Source organism: Pituophis catenifer, unplaced genomic scaffold (genome assembly GCF_029215685.1).
Source record: "Pituophis catenifer annectens isolate HBS135680 unplaced genomic scaffold, rPitCat1.0.hap2 SCAF_3, whole genome shotgun sequence".
Taxonomy (NCBI): Eukaryota; Metazoa; Chordata; class Lepidosauria; order Squamata; family Colubridae; genus Pituophis; species Pituophis catenifer.
The window spans coordinates 44,094,458-44,109,211 of record NW_027256883.1 but is presented as its reverse complement, the minus strand read 5'-3'; positions in this window follow the sequence as shown (position 1 = coordinate 44,109,211).

Here is a 14,754-nt window from a genome sequence, read left to right as displayed (position 1 = left end):
AGGTTGAAACACTGCTCTAGGGTTTTGGAGGATTCTGAGTTTCTCAAGAGAGAGATTCAACAAGAGAGAGTTTAATAATAGGGAAGTCATTTCTACAGGTAAAAAATCTTGATTTATATTTTCACCTGGTACAATTTTCAACTTCCATAGATATTGCAGATGGATTCATATTATTTATGTCCAAATAGTGACAAGCAATGACAAAAACTAACTCAGAAAGTGATAAACCTTTCTCTGGCATTGTTACTATGGTAAAGTACAGAAGAGTTTATTCTTTTACTAAGCATGAATATATATAGAATAAAACCTAGGATTGACAGAAGCAGGATATCAATACTCGTGTCTGTATAACAGTAGTACATCTGGTGTCATAAATATCTGCAGTCTATGGCAAGATCGCATAGCAGTGATAAAAGTTTGATACTCAGGAGTAAACTGTCGCAGTTTGATGTCATGGCTGGATCACAACCCTGTTGGCATTTCCTCCTGGGAAAGAAAAAAGAAAAAGCTTCCATCTGCTGCAAAAAAAGCAAAGCAAAACATCTGTTGGTGACATTAAGTGCTTTTCTGGCTGTGTTCAGCACAAACCAGCACAACTTCAAAATGGAACTGTTCAGTTTTCGTGAACAAGAAAACAAAAAAGGTATAATTTCATAGGAAAGCATATCTACCTAAAACAGTTTAGTAATTTTATGTAACATTTTTCCAGAATCATGGGTTTACTGATTAGACTTACCCCTCCCAATGTTAAGGAAACATATACTAAAATCAAACATGTGTTTTATTCATTTTTAATTAAATTATTACCTCAACTAAAGCTATAATTATACCCAACAGTCATAATATGGTAACCACATTTGAAGTTTAGGGGAAAAAAAGAAGGTACTTAAAAAATTCAATATGGTGCAGAGAAAAATGTTTGCTCTTCTTCCTAGAACACATTTTGCCTGTCAGAATCCAAAGTAATAGATCCCCAATAGAATAAATGGGGATGAAGCAGTGCTCACCATTATGGGAGCAATCTTCTAAGCCCCAAAGGAAAAAAAAAACATATTAAATTATTGAGTGAGGGATATCCAGAGGAATATTTATTTATTTATTTATTTATTTATTTATTTATTTATTTATTTATTTATTTATTATTTTCTCTTAACTGACAATATATTCCAAATAATGAAAAATCAACTGGCATAGAAATGCATCACAACAATTGGGGAAATGCAACATAAATAAATGAATTTGGAACAGCTTTTCAGATCAACTCTTTCTTTGATAAATCAGGGTTTGTTCAATCAATTTAGCTTTTATATATTATGTTTTGGTAAATAAAATCTCTCTTTGTTCAGGAAGAATAAAATCTCTGTAGCAATCTCAGTCACACTCAAGCCCCTAAATGCTGTCTGCATGCTTGTTGGCCACTTCCTCTTGCCTCATTTCTGCTTCTCAGAGGGCAGGAAGGGCAAGATACCTTTCCCAGCTACTATAGGAGGGAGGCACTGCCCCCCCCCACACACACACTTCTTCTTGCACCACTAATGTGCTTCCAAAAGTTGCTTTAACTAGTTTCTTCAAACTTTGCTGGGTTTGGGATTCCTGTCCACAAAGAATGTTTGTACTTTAAAAAAAGATGGTATGCTTGCAGGGGAAAAGAAAAAGAAGAAGCACTAGGACATAATTTTAAAACAATGAGAATCCCAATTAAGCATTTGGTATAGGCACTTGAAACCTGAGACTAAGATTGGGAAGATGCATATAGAATTGGAATTATGATAGGCCCTGAGAGAAGGGATAATTAGATTATTCTATTGGCCCTGTAGACTTGGTTGAAATCCCCCCAGAAATTGTTATTTAGTGCAAAGAAATTAACCTTTCATTTCCAAAAGGAACTTGACTGATTAAGATTGCAGTACAGGAAGAAAAGCATAAATCCCCTTCCCTGTGCAATAAAATTCCTGATCAAGTTGTCCCATCCTTATTTTTTAAAAATCCACATGACTATGTCAAATAGGACTTAACATCATGTACAATCAGCCTTTGTCTATTGAACGTGCATAGAAATGCATATTCAAGAAGTAAGCCTGCAGAGAAGGTCAGAAAATACTATGCAGGGATTCTCTGGCATTTTCAATTGTACATTTTTTTTTTTTTAACATTCATTCACTACTAAGTCTGATTTTTTTTTTTTGGAATACATATTAAATATATTTTGAATCATTAGTTTATCAGGAAGCTTGAGAAGGCACAACTCCTGATTATGTATACGTTTTTAAGCACATTTAGTTGAACGCACTATTTTCTGATTTTTCCTCTGGATGACTAAAATCCATAGTAGAATACTATATTGGAGGAAGAGAATTGTTCGGAGATTCTGGGTAGGTGTCAAGGAGTGGGGGGAAAAGGTTAAACCAATGTCAGACCATCATACTAGCTCTATATTTTCTATTTAATAGGGTTGCTGTGAATCAAGATATAATCCCAGAATTGTAACAGTTGCATGTTGTTGCAGAAACTGGTTCTGAGTTGCAGGAGGGAGGGCATCCCAAACAGCTAAGAGGCATATCAGTCCTTGGCATGCAGAAAGAGGCCTAGGAAAGATCCTCCCTAAATCTTCACAGTATATGTGTGATAATTATGTGAAGTGTGCTTTAGTTTGGCAAGATTCCTGTCTATGGGTTAACAGTAATAAACTTCTCTGAGCAATTATTCATCATGTTGTTCTTGGTTCCTTGAGCCTAATACATTGATATGCACCTAATATCATAAAGGTGCATGTTTATTTTATTGAATAGCATCTAAAGCTATTAATAGAAATGTTAGATTTTCACCTAAATATGGTGTTAAGTGACAAAGTCATGCATGTCACAAGGCAAAACTGATGGGAGCATCAGAGTAGGATCTCATTGTTTATTTTTCTTTTGATGAACAATTAAAGGCAGCAATGGCTCTTCCTGATTTGGATTAGGATGGCAATTAAGATGGCAAGGGGACGATTGACTTCATTTTTCACTTTGTTCCAATTTCAGGGAAATTTAGATAATCTGAAGCTGCTCTTTGTTTTATAGAAGAATGTTACACAAGAGAAATAATTATATGTTTTTCTGCCCATGGATAAAACTGCAGTTTATGAGATAATGATTTTACCTGAGACAATAGCATGGGGGAAAATTATCTCTCCATTTCTAATTATTGCTTTTTTGCCTTCCTGCCTTCTATCTTCTACTTACTATTAAGATGTTGAAACTTAGATGATATTGCTCACAGCTCTTTCCTAATGAAGTCTATATTGGTTTAAGAGCTCCTACTTGATAGCAGCTGTTATTATCACTGATAGTTGGTGATGCTACTGCCAGTGAATTGATTCATGTACATTGAAATAATAAAGAGGGGAACCAGATTTGTAGCTGTAATTGACTAATCTTAACACAAAGCTTGAAAAGTATCTATCACTTTTACAGGTAGAAACAAATAATTGGAGACGCTATCTAGAGTGGTTGCTGGAGTTGAATTTTTAAGTGATATCTTCCTACTTTGCCAGCCATGCTCAGTGTAGAGTCCATGCTTTTCAAGTGAAAGGTCAAAGGTACAATTTGCAGGCTTCTCTATAGAATTAAATAAAACAATACTTTGTCAGGCAGAAAATCATTAGAAAAGAAATCTGATGTAAAAAAATACTATGTGCCAAAGTTTATTTAATGGTAATTATTTAAAGACTGTATTGTAATTATAACTCAGTTTTAAAGGCTTGATTGATATCATTGATACATTTATTTTCTAGTAATATATTCTTTCTTTTCCCTCCACATTTAGGTAGAAATCACAAATGATGTACAATCCTTGTTACTCATCATGCTGGCTGTCATGTTAGCAAAAATGGTTGGCGACTGGTTTAACATGTCTTTGTACAGTTCTTTACTGAAATTAAAAAGCATACCATATCTAGATGTTGAACCATTTGTCTACCAGAATAAAAATGGGTGAGTGGTTTTTTCCCCCATAAATTTTAAATGAAATCTGGGAAAGTGGTGGATCAAATCATCATACAATGAGTGGTGTTCCTCAGGGTGGGTCAGAAATCAAGATCTCTATGATATTGGAGGTTTTTCTTCTCCTGCAGTGGCCCATCAATGTTCTTTGCCATAGCCTCAAAGATATAACTATCTATGCCTACGTCTTGCTGAAGCTACCTAATACCTCCATGTCCATATACCTAAATGGGAATCTCCAACCCAACCAGAATGCACACAGGGCTTACTGTTGGAAATACCTTTCACTGGGCCTCCCCTCAGCATACAATAGTACCATTCATTCAAACATACAATATTAAGAATTAGTCCTACAACATAATATTGCAAGCCATCTACCCCTACTTTTTCAAATCTAGATGGCAACAACTCTCTCTCCCACTACAGTTGGGGACAATCTGGTTGCTATTCCATCTCCCACTGGAGACATTTCTAGGTAAGTCTGTGGCAGAAGATTGGGGCCAAGATGATACATTGGAAGAAAGGGGGAAATATGCCCCCAATCTCACTCTTGGTACCCAATTTCAAGTGACTGTAAACTCATAGACCTTTTCTTATCTTCCATCAATGGCAATCAGCTTCACAAAACAGCAAGCTGTTCAAGTTCATTTAGGTCTATTGCCTGTCCCAATTTAAGACCATTCACTCAAGTCCTATGTTCAGGTCCCCTGTAACAAATTCCAATGGGTTGCAGCTGCCAGTCAGAAGGCTATAATTGAGTGGCCAAGACTTTATTGGCCTTGAATAGTATCTTGTCCTTCTATTCCCATGTTTTTTGTAATCACATATCCATAATGGCTGCAGTGTTATAATTAAAAGTGACTTAGAATGTAATGAATGATGGCACTGTAACTTTTTTTTTTGAAGAGGAATGGGAACATATATGTTCTTCTGTCTCTTTGCTCTTTTGTGGAATAGCTATACGTTGAACTGCTGTCTCTTTGTACTCTGAGATGAGAAAAAGGCAATGTATTCATCATGGTTTGTTTTCAGCCAAGTTTGACTGATTCCCCAGATTGAAAGTCTCAAATGTTGAGTATGCTTTCCATTAATAAACAATGAACAAGAAAGACTGTTTTTCTTATTGCATAGTGTAGTTATTCACTTTTGTGTGCAAATATTTATTTCTGATCACATGGGCTTTTATGTTTTAGATTTTGGCTGATTGAGATGAATGTAAGTAAAAAGGGTGCTCTTTGACGTCTACTTATGTTGCATTTCTAGTTATAAACTAACAGGCTAGAATGCTCAGAGTTGCTAGGTGCCAGGAAGTGCTTTTTAATAAGGGCAAGAGTTCTTGAACACATCCCCAACTTGGCAGAGCTTCTTGCTTTTATAAACCCCTGTACACTTCAAGAGAAAATATCTTACATCTAGCACTTTAATGTGATAAGGTCAGTTAAAGACTTGAGTAAGTCTGATGCTTAGTCTGTTCTAGTTTAACATTACTTCTGTCAAAGCTTTCACTGGAGATTTCTGCCTGCCATACCACATAAAGCTGATGAGCTGATAAAGTTGAAGCCAAGAATTCTGAGCATGCTGTAGCCATTGCACATTGTTTTAAGTTAAACAGGATGGCATTATATTGAATAGTTGATTTTTATTGCATACTTGATCTTTTCAAATTTCCTTTTCCACAATGCTAATATGGACTTTGAAAATTGAAATGTATGCATATTTTTAATTGATGGAATTAGTGTATAGAAATGTAAATTATATCTGAAATAATTCCAATTTTTTTAGGGTGACATGAGTATTTTTTTCCCCAGTGAGTTTGAGAGAAGTGTGTAGATCTGAGGTAAGAGGTTGTAGATTTTGGCAATCTCATGAGATCAAAAATAAAAAATAAGACAAAAGAAATGGCTGTCATATTTTAGTTGTGATATAATAAATCCCAGAAGTTGCATATCGAACAATCATATTGCTCACTTTTAAATTTTGGGGATTCTAATATGATGATGAATTGCCCTATGAATCTTATTGAAGAGCAGAGTACAACTCAAGTTAACAACATTTTTTTAAAAATTCCATATCTTGTTTCTTAAAGTTATTAATAGCTACATTCTCCAGATATGAGAGAACATTTTACAATACATTTTAGAAGGCAATTTAATATCACTAGCATAATGGCAATTTTCTCTACTTTTCCATCATGCAATATATGAGGAGCATATAGCAGTACACATGCATATGTACATATAACTGAAATGAATGATAAAAGAAACTGAATGAAGTTGAGCATCACTATTTCATATTATACTTTAGGTTGGTCATGATACAACTTATTTAACTAATTAATTCATTAATTAATTTCCACAGCCCACTTGCTGAAGCCCTGCCTGTCTTTGGTTTGGGATCTGCCTATCTATAACATCCTTTACATAATACATTAAGCCCTATATCCTCTTTTCTTCTGCCCATGGGGTTTCATGTCTACTTTTTATCCAATCCACTAAAGGAAGGACCAAGAACATTTCTTCTTAGTACTTGAACAATACACTAGCAAAAGCTCAGCAGATACTGTAGCAAAAACTGCTATTCTTTATGGCTTTTTGCATTGTATTAAAACACTCCCTCCTACCGTACTGACTTTTAAGTTTCCCATTTCTGATAAGCTTCATGAAATAAAATCTCTTCCATATCCATGCACTTTGCAGAACAAAGCTCAAGAGAGCAACATATGGAGTTCATATATTTTGTTTCAGGCTTATGGAGTGCTTATGTACCCTCCGTTCTTTTTCGGGCTATTATAGATAATGTGCGGAGAGCAACTGACTTCCTGCTGGGGAGAAAAACAGAGGTTGAATAGTTTCTATGTGCCAGAAACAAGGTTCATTGATCTCAGATGCAGTAGTTTGCAGGTGGTAGACACAGTGAATCTAGTTATTGGATGGGACACTCTACTAATTAGTTAAGGCTGTTCCAATATCTAGTCACCAGCTGGCAGACAAAAGAAATTACTGAGGTTTTCTACTTAAAAACAACCAGATCATCCCACTGTGATGAGGCAGACACTGATGCAGCTGGCTTATTTAAAAAACAACAGGTCTATTTATAAATGCAAAGATCTGTTGTATTTTAGGAATATTAACAATGTGATTCCTCTTCTTTCTCTTTTCTGTCTGATCTTTAATATTAGCAGTCAGAATCCTATTCCATATCTACTGGCATAATGGGAAAGCTGGAGAGGTTCAGATAATACCATTTCTAGGAAGCCGAGATTGTGGAATGACCTCCCAAGTGCTAAGCTTGGTTTCCAATATATACTTAAAGTCTCTTCATTTAACCTCTGATCACGGCTGTCTAGCTGCTATATTTTAATTGCTTATTAATAATTGAGATAGCTTTTATATTTGTTATGGTGCTTTAACATGTGTTTGATTAAATCATGTTACTTTTTTTGGTTTCTGCTTGACTGTTGGAGCCTATCTTAATTCATTATTTACAATGTCACTAGACATGTCTGTCTTGCCCAGTTATGATTTATTCAGCCTTATTCTGGGTGAATTTATGGAAATTATGCAACATTCTGGATGATTGGGATCCAAGGAAAAATAATTCTGTTAGAGAGCATGATTGGATGGGTGAGAACAGGATAAGAGAATATATTAGTTAATGAGCTGAAAAGAAATTATTGGGCATCCAGGGATAAATGAAAATGGTAATTATTTGGTGACTATCTGCTAGAAAAAGTTCAGTTCTGAATGTGTTTTAACCATAAATTTCTTCAAATCATTGAAAAATAGAATCGCAAAAAATAAAATTTACTGCATTTTAATTTAGAGAAAGCGTATGACAAAGTGAATAGAGCTAACTTGTGGATTATTTTGTGCCAATATTGAGTTTAATGTTGGTTGGTTAATCTAAGAGGAATATTTAATAGAAGTGAAGCATCTATGAAAACATATAAAATATTTAATGACTGGCTCAACAGTGAGCCGAGATTAGTAAATCTGTGATGTCCCTTTAGTTATAAAATATACTTATGAATAAATCTATATGAAGTTAAATACTTAATGATTTGGAATATGAATATATGTGTACCTTTTGTGATGATGCTGTGTTGTTGACTGAGGAGCAAAATTATTTGCAGTAAATAATAGCTAGATTGCATGATGTAATGAAAAATATGAATCTAAATATTATTAAAACCAACATTCAATGCTTTATAGATAAAAGTAAAAATAAAATTTTGTTGACATTGGAGGCATATTAGCTGCGGACATGAATATTTATTCAATCATGATGATGCCATATGGTCGGCAGAGAAATGCTAGAAACATTACAGAAATGAATATTTTCAGCCTCCTACCGATGAAATGCTAGCTTCAGAAAATTGTTGGAAATCAGCAAATCCTATTTTTACAGCTATAATTTAATACTGTGTATGTTATTAAGATAATATTGAATATAACAACTGATAAAGAGCCATGGTGGTGCAGTGGTTAGAGTGCAGCACTGCAAGCTACTTCTGCTGACTACCAGTTGCCTGCAATTTGGCAGTTCAAATCTTACCAGGCTCAAGGTTGACTCAGCCTTCCATCCTTCCAAGGTGGGTAAAATGAGGACTCAATTTGTTGGGGGCTATATGCTGACTCTCTAAACCGCTTAGAGAGGGCTGTAAAGCACTGTAAAGCAATATACAGTATAAGTCTAAGTGCTGTAATAGAATTCACAGTAGTAATTCTTACTATCAAAATTGCTTTTAGCACAAAGAAAGATTAAAAAGACAGAAGCAAAATGATTTTACTGGATATTTGCAAAATTCTTTGCTATCTTATCTTATAAAATTCAATAGAAATGCCCACAGATGGATTTAAGTAAGATATATGCCTTCAACCAACCTTTAGTTGGTTGAAAAACAACTAACTTTTAAAATTCTCTGTGGAGGAGAAGTGGCACAGGTATTAAATTATCTGAAATATATTTAAAATTTAAATTCTCACCCACTTATGTAACTGAACAATCAAATCCTTTCTTTTTATATAACCTGGAGAATTATCACCTGAACCTTTCCCTCATTATGAAATAAAAAAAAAATCAGATATAAAGGGAAACTGAGTCTTTTCTAGTTTTTTATTTACTTATTAAATGGTGCACCAAAATAAAATATAAACATTCAACAATGTAAAGAATCAAAATGTGAATATGAAACCTTATAAGTAGCGGTATTACTTTTTTTCCAACCAAAAGTAGATGCACTGAATAACTGCAAAAAAGTCATAAATGGTAAACCACCAATGAGATTTAGTCATGGATCCAGTTAATAATAACAGGCAAACCTACAGTGTTGTATATAATTCAGAATCCAAACATTGCTGAGCTAACCAAATGAAACTGGCAATTACCATGAAAATAAAGCCATCTTCAAAATAAACTCATGAAATATATTTATATAAGGTTTAATAGTTACTCAGCATAATAAAAAAATGGTTTACAAGAAAGTAAACTAAAATCCAATGTTGTTCTGATGAAAATCTCTAGCTAAATAACAGATAAACATTCCCACCAAATGAAGTGAATATCTTGAGTTAGAACAAAAACTACGGTAAAACTTATGAATGAATAAAACTGTCTGTTCCTTTGCACTGATCCTTATGGCTATGTGTTTTATTAAAAAAAAGTTATTCCAGACGAATGGTCTCATAGGTTTATAGCCGGGTTACATATGTGGGCTGCAAGCATCTGGATATCCATGAGATGGCAGCAAAATGATACAGAAAATTGTGATGTATTACTCTGATGCCAGGATCCTTGTAACTAGTTATGATAATTCTAGTTTAAGATATTTCATTATAGATCAAATCTGGACAAAATATCTCTTTCTTTAAAATAAAGGATTGTCTTTGAAACAAAAAAATATAGAATACAGAATACAGAATAACAGAGTTCTAAGGGACCTTAAAGGTCTTCTAGTCCAGTCCCCTGCTCAGACAGGACACCCTATACCAGTGGTTCTCAACCTTCCTAATGCCGCGACCCTTTAATACAGTTCCTCATGTTGTGGTGAACCCCAACCAAGGGTGGGTTCTAAATTTTTTTACTACTGGTTCTGTGGGCGTGGCTTATTTTGTGGGTGTGGGTAGCTGGTCATGTGACCAGGTGGCCATGGCTATATGTATAGGGACTACTCAGAGGGCTGAAAAAAGTCATTTCTGACAGGTCCTCGCACTTTTGACTGGTCCTCACACTTATGACCATCCTCACATTTATGCCTGTGCAGCATTCTTAACAACCATGTCACTCATTTCACAACTGCTTCTTTCGAGGACTGGTCAAAAGCGCGAGGACCAGTCAAAAATAACTTTTTCAGCCCTCTGAGTAGTCCCTGTGCCCAAAAGGACTACCCAGAGGGCTGAAAAATGTGATTTCTGACAGGTCCTCGCACTTTTGACCGGTCTTCGCAGTTATGACTGGTCATCATTTATGCCCATTGTACCATTCTTAACAACCGTGTCACTCATTTCACAACTGCTTCTCTTCACCATGGTGACAAGATAGCGCAAATACGTAAATTGTGAGGACAGTCGTAAGTTTGAGGACTGGTCAAAAGTGCGAGGACCAGTCAAAAATAACTTTTTCAGCCCTCTGAGTAGTCCATATGCATAAAAGGATACAGCAATAGAGAGGGATGAAGGAAGGGAAGGGAAATTAGAGTAGGAGTGAAGGTAAGAGAAGGAGGAAGAGAGGAGGAGAAAGAGAAAGAAAGAGGAAGTAGGGAGAAGAAGAAGAGGGGGGAAGAGAAAGTAAGTAAGAAAGAAAAGACAGAGGTGGTAGGTTTGAGGAGAAAGATTGCTGTACAATAAAAAAGATGAAAGAGAAGAAAGCCAACCCCAAACAAATATTAAGATATTAAGATAAAGAATGAATTGTTAAACTTTAAAGAATAAAAGAGAACAAATAGCAATAAATAGCAATAATTAGAAACACACATACACACATACAACGTATTTTCTTTGAACAGAGTATTTGGCCGGTTCACAAATTTAAACAGTTGTAGGAGGTTAGCACCCACCCCTTTCCTAGAAGAATGAAATATTTTGGGAAATATTAAAAAGGCAGAATATTATATTTCCCTACCTGGATGAGAAATGGAGAAGCATATTTTACAGACAAAGCAGCTCCCACCTTCCTGCCCCCCACCCTTTGTTAATGGGCCAGAGGCAGAAAGTCAATCCTTTGTCAAAGGACATTTGCAACACAATAGCAACAGAAACTAACACAATGGGCCCCATCAAGCCATGTGATCCTGTCCACCATTAAACCATCTTTCCAAGCAGTCTCTATGTTTCCAGTGTCTTTTTCCTCACTTGGAGCAGAACCCAGAAGGATATTTCTTCCAACACAGTATTTAGTCATTTCAATTAAATTTACAATTTCTATATTTCCTTTTTGCCATATTTATTCCTCATCTATTTTTTTAAAAAACCAATATTACCCTTCATCCTCATCTCTAATCTTAATCAAATTCAATTTTTCCCTTCTATTCTATATTATACCCCTTTGCATTGTTATCTTTTTATATCCATCCTCACATTGATTAATTATGTAATACAGTTGTTTAATACAAATTCAACATTTTAATATAAATCAATTAGTTATATAACTATCTTTTTTGTATATTAATCAATATGAACATGAATATTCCAATTATTTCCATGCAATCCAATTTCTTACAAATCAATTAATTATATTTACCAATAATAATAAACCAAATAATTTCCCCCATATATTCCTCTGAACCACAACTTAACCAATTAATAGTATCTCGATTATTACAATTCCCTAGTTAAATAGAGCTTTTTTTCTTTTGTGTTTTAAAATCTTGGAACTTTCCTCTTTTGCCCTAAATTTCCCATTGTTTGCAGTTTTGCACCTACCTTTTTTGGTGAGGAAAAAGAAAAAGAAATCTCTCTGCCTCATTTTGTCACGTTGCAGCCTGCTTACTTTCAATTTCGCGTTTTCAGCTAGAGGGAAAAAAATCTGCTCCAGGAATTTACCTCTTTGCAGTTAGCTCTTTGAAGCCCCGCAGCAAGAATTTAAAGTTTTTTTTCCCTCTAGCCATCAGCTGGGACTCCGGAGGCAGCAATAGATTGGGAGTGGGCGGGGTAAGCGAACGGCGACCGGGCGATCCAACAGAGGCAGAGGGTGAGGGTGAGTGAAGGCATGTGGGGGGGGGGGCGAGAGAGGGCTTTGGCGACCCCTGTGAAATGGTCGTTCGACCCCCAAAGGGGTCGCGACCCCCAGGTTGAGAACCGCTGCCCTATACTATTTCATATAAATGGTTGTCCAATCTTTTCTTAAAAACATTCACTTCTGGAGGCAAGTTGTTCCACTTATTAATTGTTCTAACTCCTCCTTAGCTCTAGGTTGCTTCTCTCCTTGATTAGTTTACATCCATTGCTTTTTGTCCTGCCTTCAGGTGCTTTGGAGAATAGCTGGACCCTCTTCTTTGTGGCAACCCCTTAGATATTGGAACACTGCTATCATGTCTTCCCTAGTCCTTCTTTTCATTAAACTAGACATGCCCAATTCCAAACTAGACATACCCAATTTCATACCCAAATATCTTAATTGTGACTTAATTGCCTTGCTTCATTGTAATAATTGATTCTCTTCTAGGACCAGTACATTTTATCTCAAATTTTATATCTTCTTAGTCCATGAAAACTCTATGAAAATTGTGGGATGATCAGATTTTATTATGTTGTTAAAATATTCTAAATAAAACCAACATGGCACAAATGTTCTCTTGTTATTCATTGTGTAAGCCGTTGTTCGTGGTTTTTAAGATCACCAACCATTCTCATAGGTTACTGACATAAGCAGGATATTGAACTGGACAATTGGTCTCACCCATACTTAATTATAAAATTAAGATTTATTTATCTTTTTGTCATATTTTTCTTCACTCCAAGAACATTTTGTTAACTGAATGTGATTTTCTAAGCATTTCATTTTCAGTTAGGATGTTAAAACAAAAAGCTAAAAAAAATAAATTGATGAAAGGTGCTTGTCCTCTAGTAAAAAAACATGGCTTGCATCTGGTTGAATTTATCATGGATTTTACTCACAGGTAAGAAGGCTATGCTTGATCACTACTTTATTGGGTAATTATGCTTTAAACAAAATATTCATAAATCTAATTTTAGCTTGAAGTACTTCACTAGCACACTATAAAACCATCATATGCTAAAATGGTATTGCATGCCTAGTTTCTTGTTTACTAAATAAATTATGCCTGTCTGCTTTGTATTTTTCAGGTTAAATTTGGAATTGTTTGCTGCCAAAGATGTCATGAAGCTTCACGTCAGAGTCTTCAATTTAAAGGAAAACATTGCTTTCTTGGCTCAGGTCCTTGCCAGCACCAACCATAGTGGATTCCCAGTGGTCTACAAATCTAAACCAGACCAGTCCAAGGTGTTTCTGGGAACAATTACAAGGTAAGACACTACATTCCTCCTTAGAGTAGCCCCTCGAGTCAGTCTTTAGAATTTAACACAGTATATTATGAGTAGATGCCCTGCAATCTACAACTGTTTGCTCTTGAAACAACAGTGTATATAGCTTTATCCAATATTGGACACATAGGGTTCTTTGTGGGTTATTCTGAATTACTGTGCAATATGACATTAGAAACAGAATAAAATCTTAGGGACTTGAAGGAATTCCAGAAAAAGACACAGAAACATTTCTGTAGTCAAACTTCTCATACAACTGAAATAAAACTGGAAGAAGGGGAAATAGGTAGCCACCTTCTTCTTTTTATCCAAGTCCATTTTTTAAAAGATAAAGTATATCAACATTCAAACAGCAAAGGATGGCTTGCTCCAGGAATTAAACAGATATACTTTAAGGCAGTGGTGAAATTCATTTTTTTTAAACTACCGGTTCTGTGGGCGTGGCTTGTTGGGCGTGGCGTGGCTTGTTGGGCGTGGCTTGGTGGGCATGGCAAGGGAAGGATACTGCAAAATCTCCATTTCCACCCCACTTCTGGGGGAAGGGTATTGCAAAATCTCCATTCCCACTCCACTCTGGGACCACCCAGAGGTGGTATTCTCCAAACTACTCAAAATTTCTGCTACCATTCTCCAGAACCTGTCAGACCCTGCTGGATTTCACCCCTGCTTTAAGGAAGAAAAATGGCAATACTTGTGGATTTTGTTGTAGGGAAGGATCACAAAAAGGGTTTTGTGCTATAGTTGATTTTCATTGTTCATCAGTGGTAGTGACATTAAAAAAAAAGACACATGCCTGATGATCCAATTTATCATTACACAAATTCCACCATTACATAGTTGTGCCTGATGATCCAATTTATCAGTCAAGTACATAAATTATGGAAATTGATGATATATATTTTTATTAGCACCTCCTCCCCAATGCTCATGGTTATCAGGAATTCATATCAAAATTGATAATTTTAGGGCACTTCTACATAAGCAGCTTTCTTATTAGGAGAGTCTACTGATTTCACAGTGAAATCTCATGCACACCTTGAAGAGGCTGGTCAGATGAATTATAGTCATCAAAGATAACTACATGTGGGACATTTACCTCTGCAGAGAATCAAACAGCCAAATTAGCATGTCTTTCCTTGCCAGAAAATTAGTATTGACTTGACTCACCCAATTGCTACTTGTTGGCCTGCAAAGTATTTAAGGCGTCTTATCATCTTACTTTCATGCCCAAAATATCCATCTTTCCTCTGGGGGAAAAAAGTAACTTTACA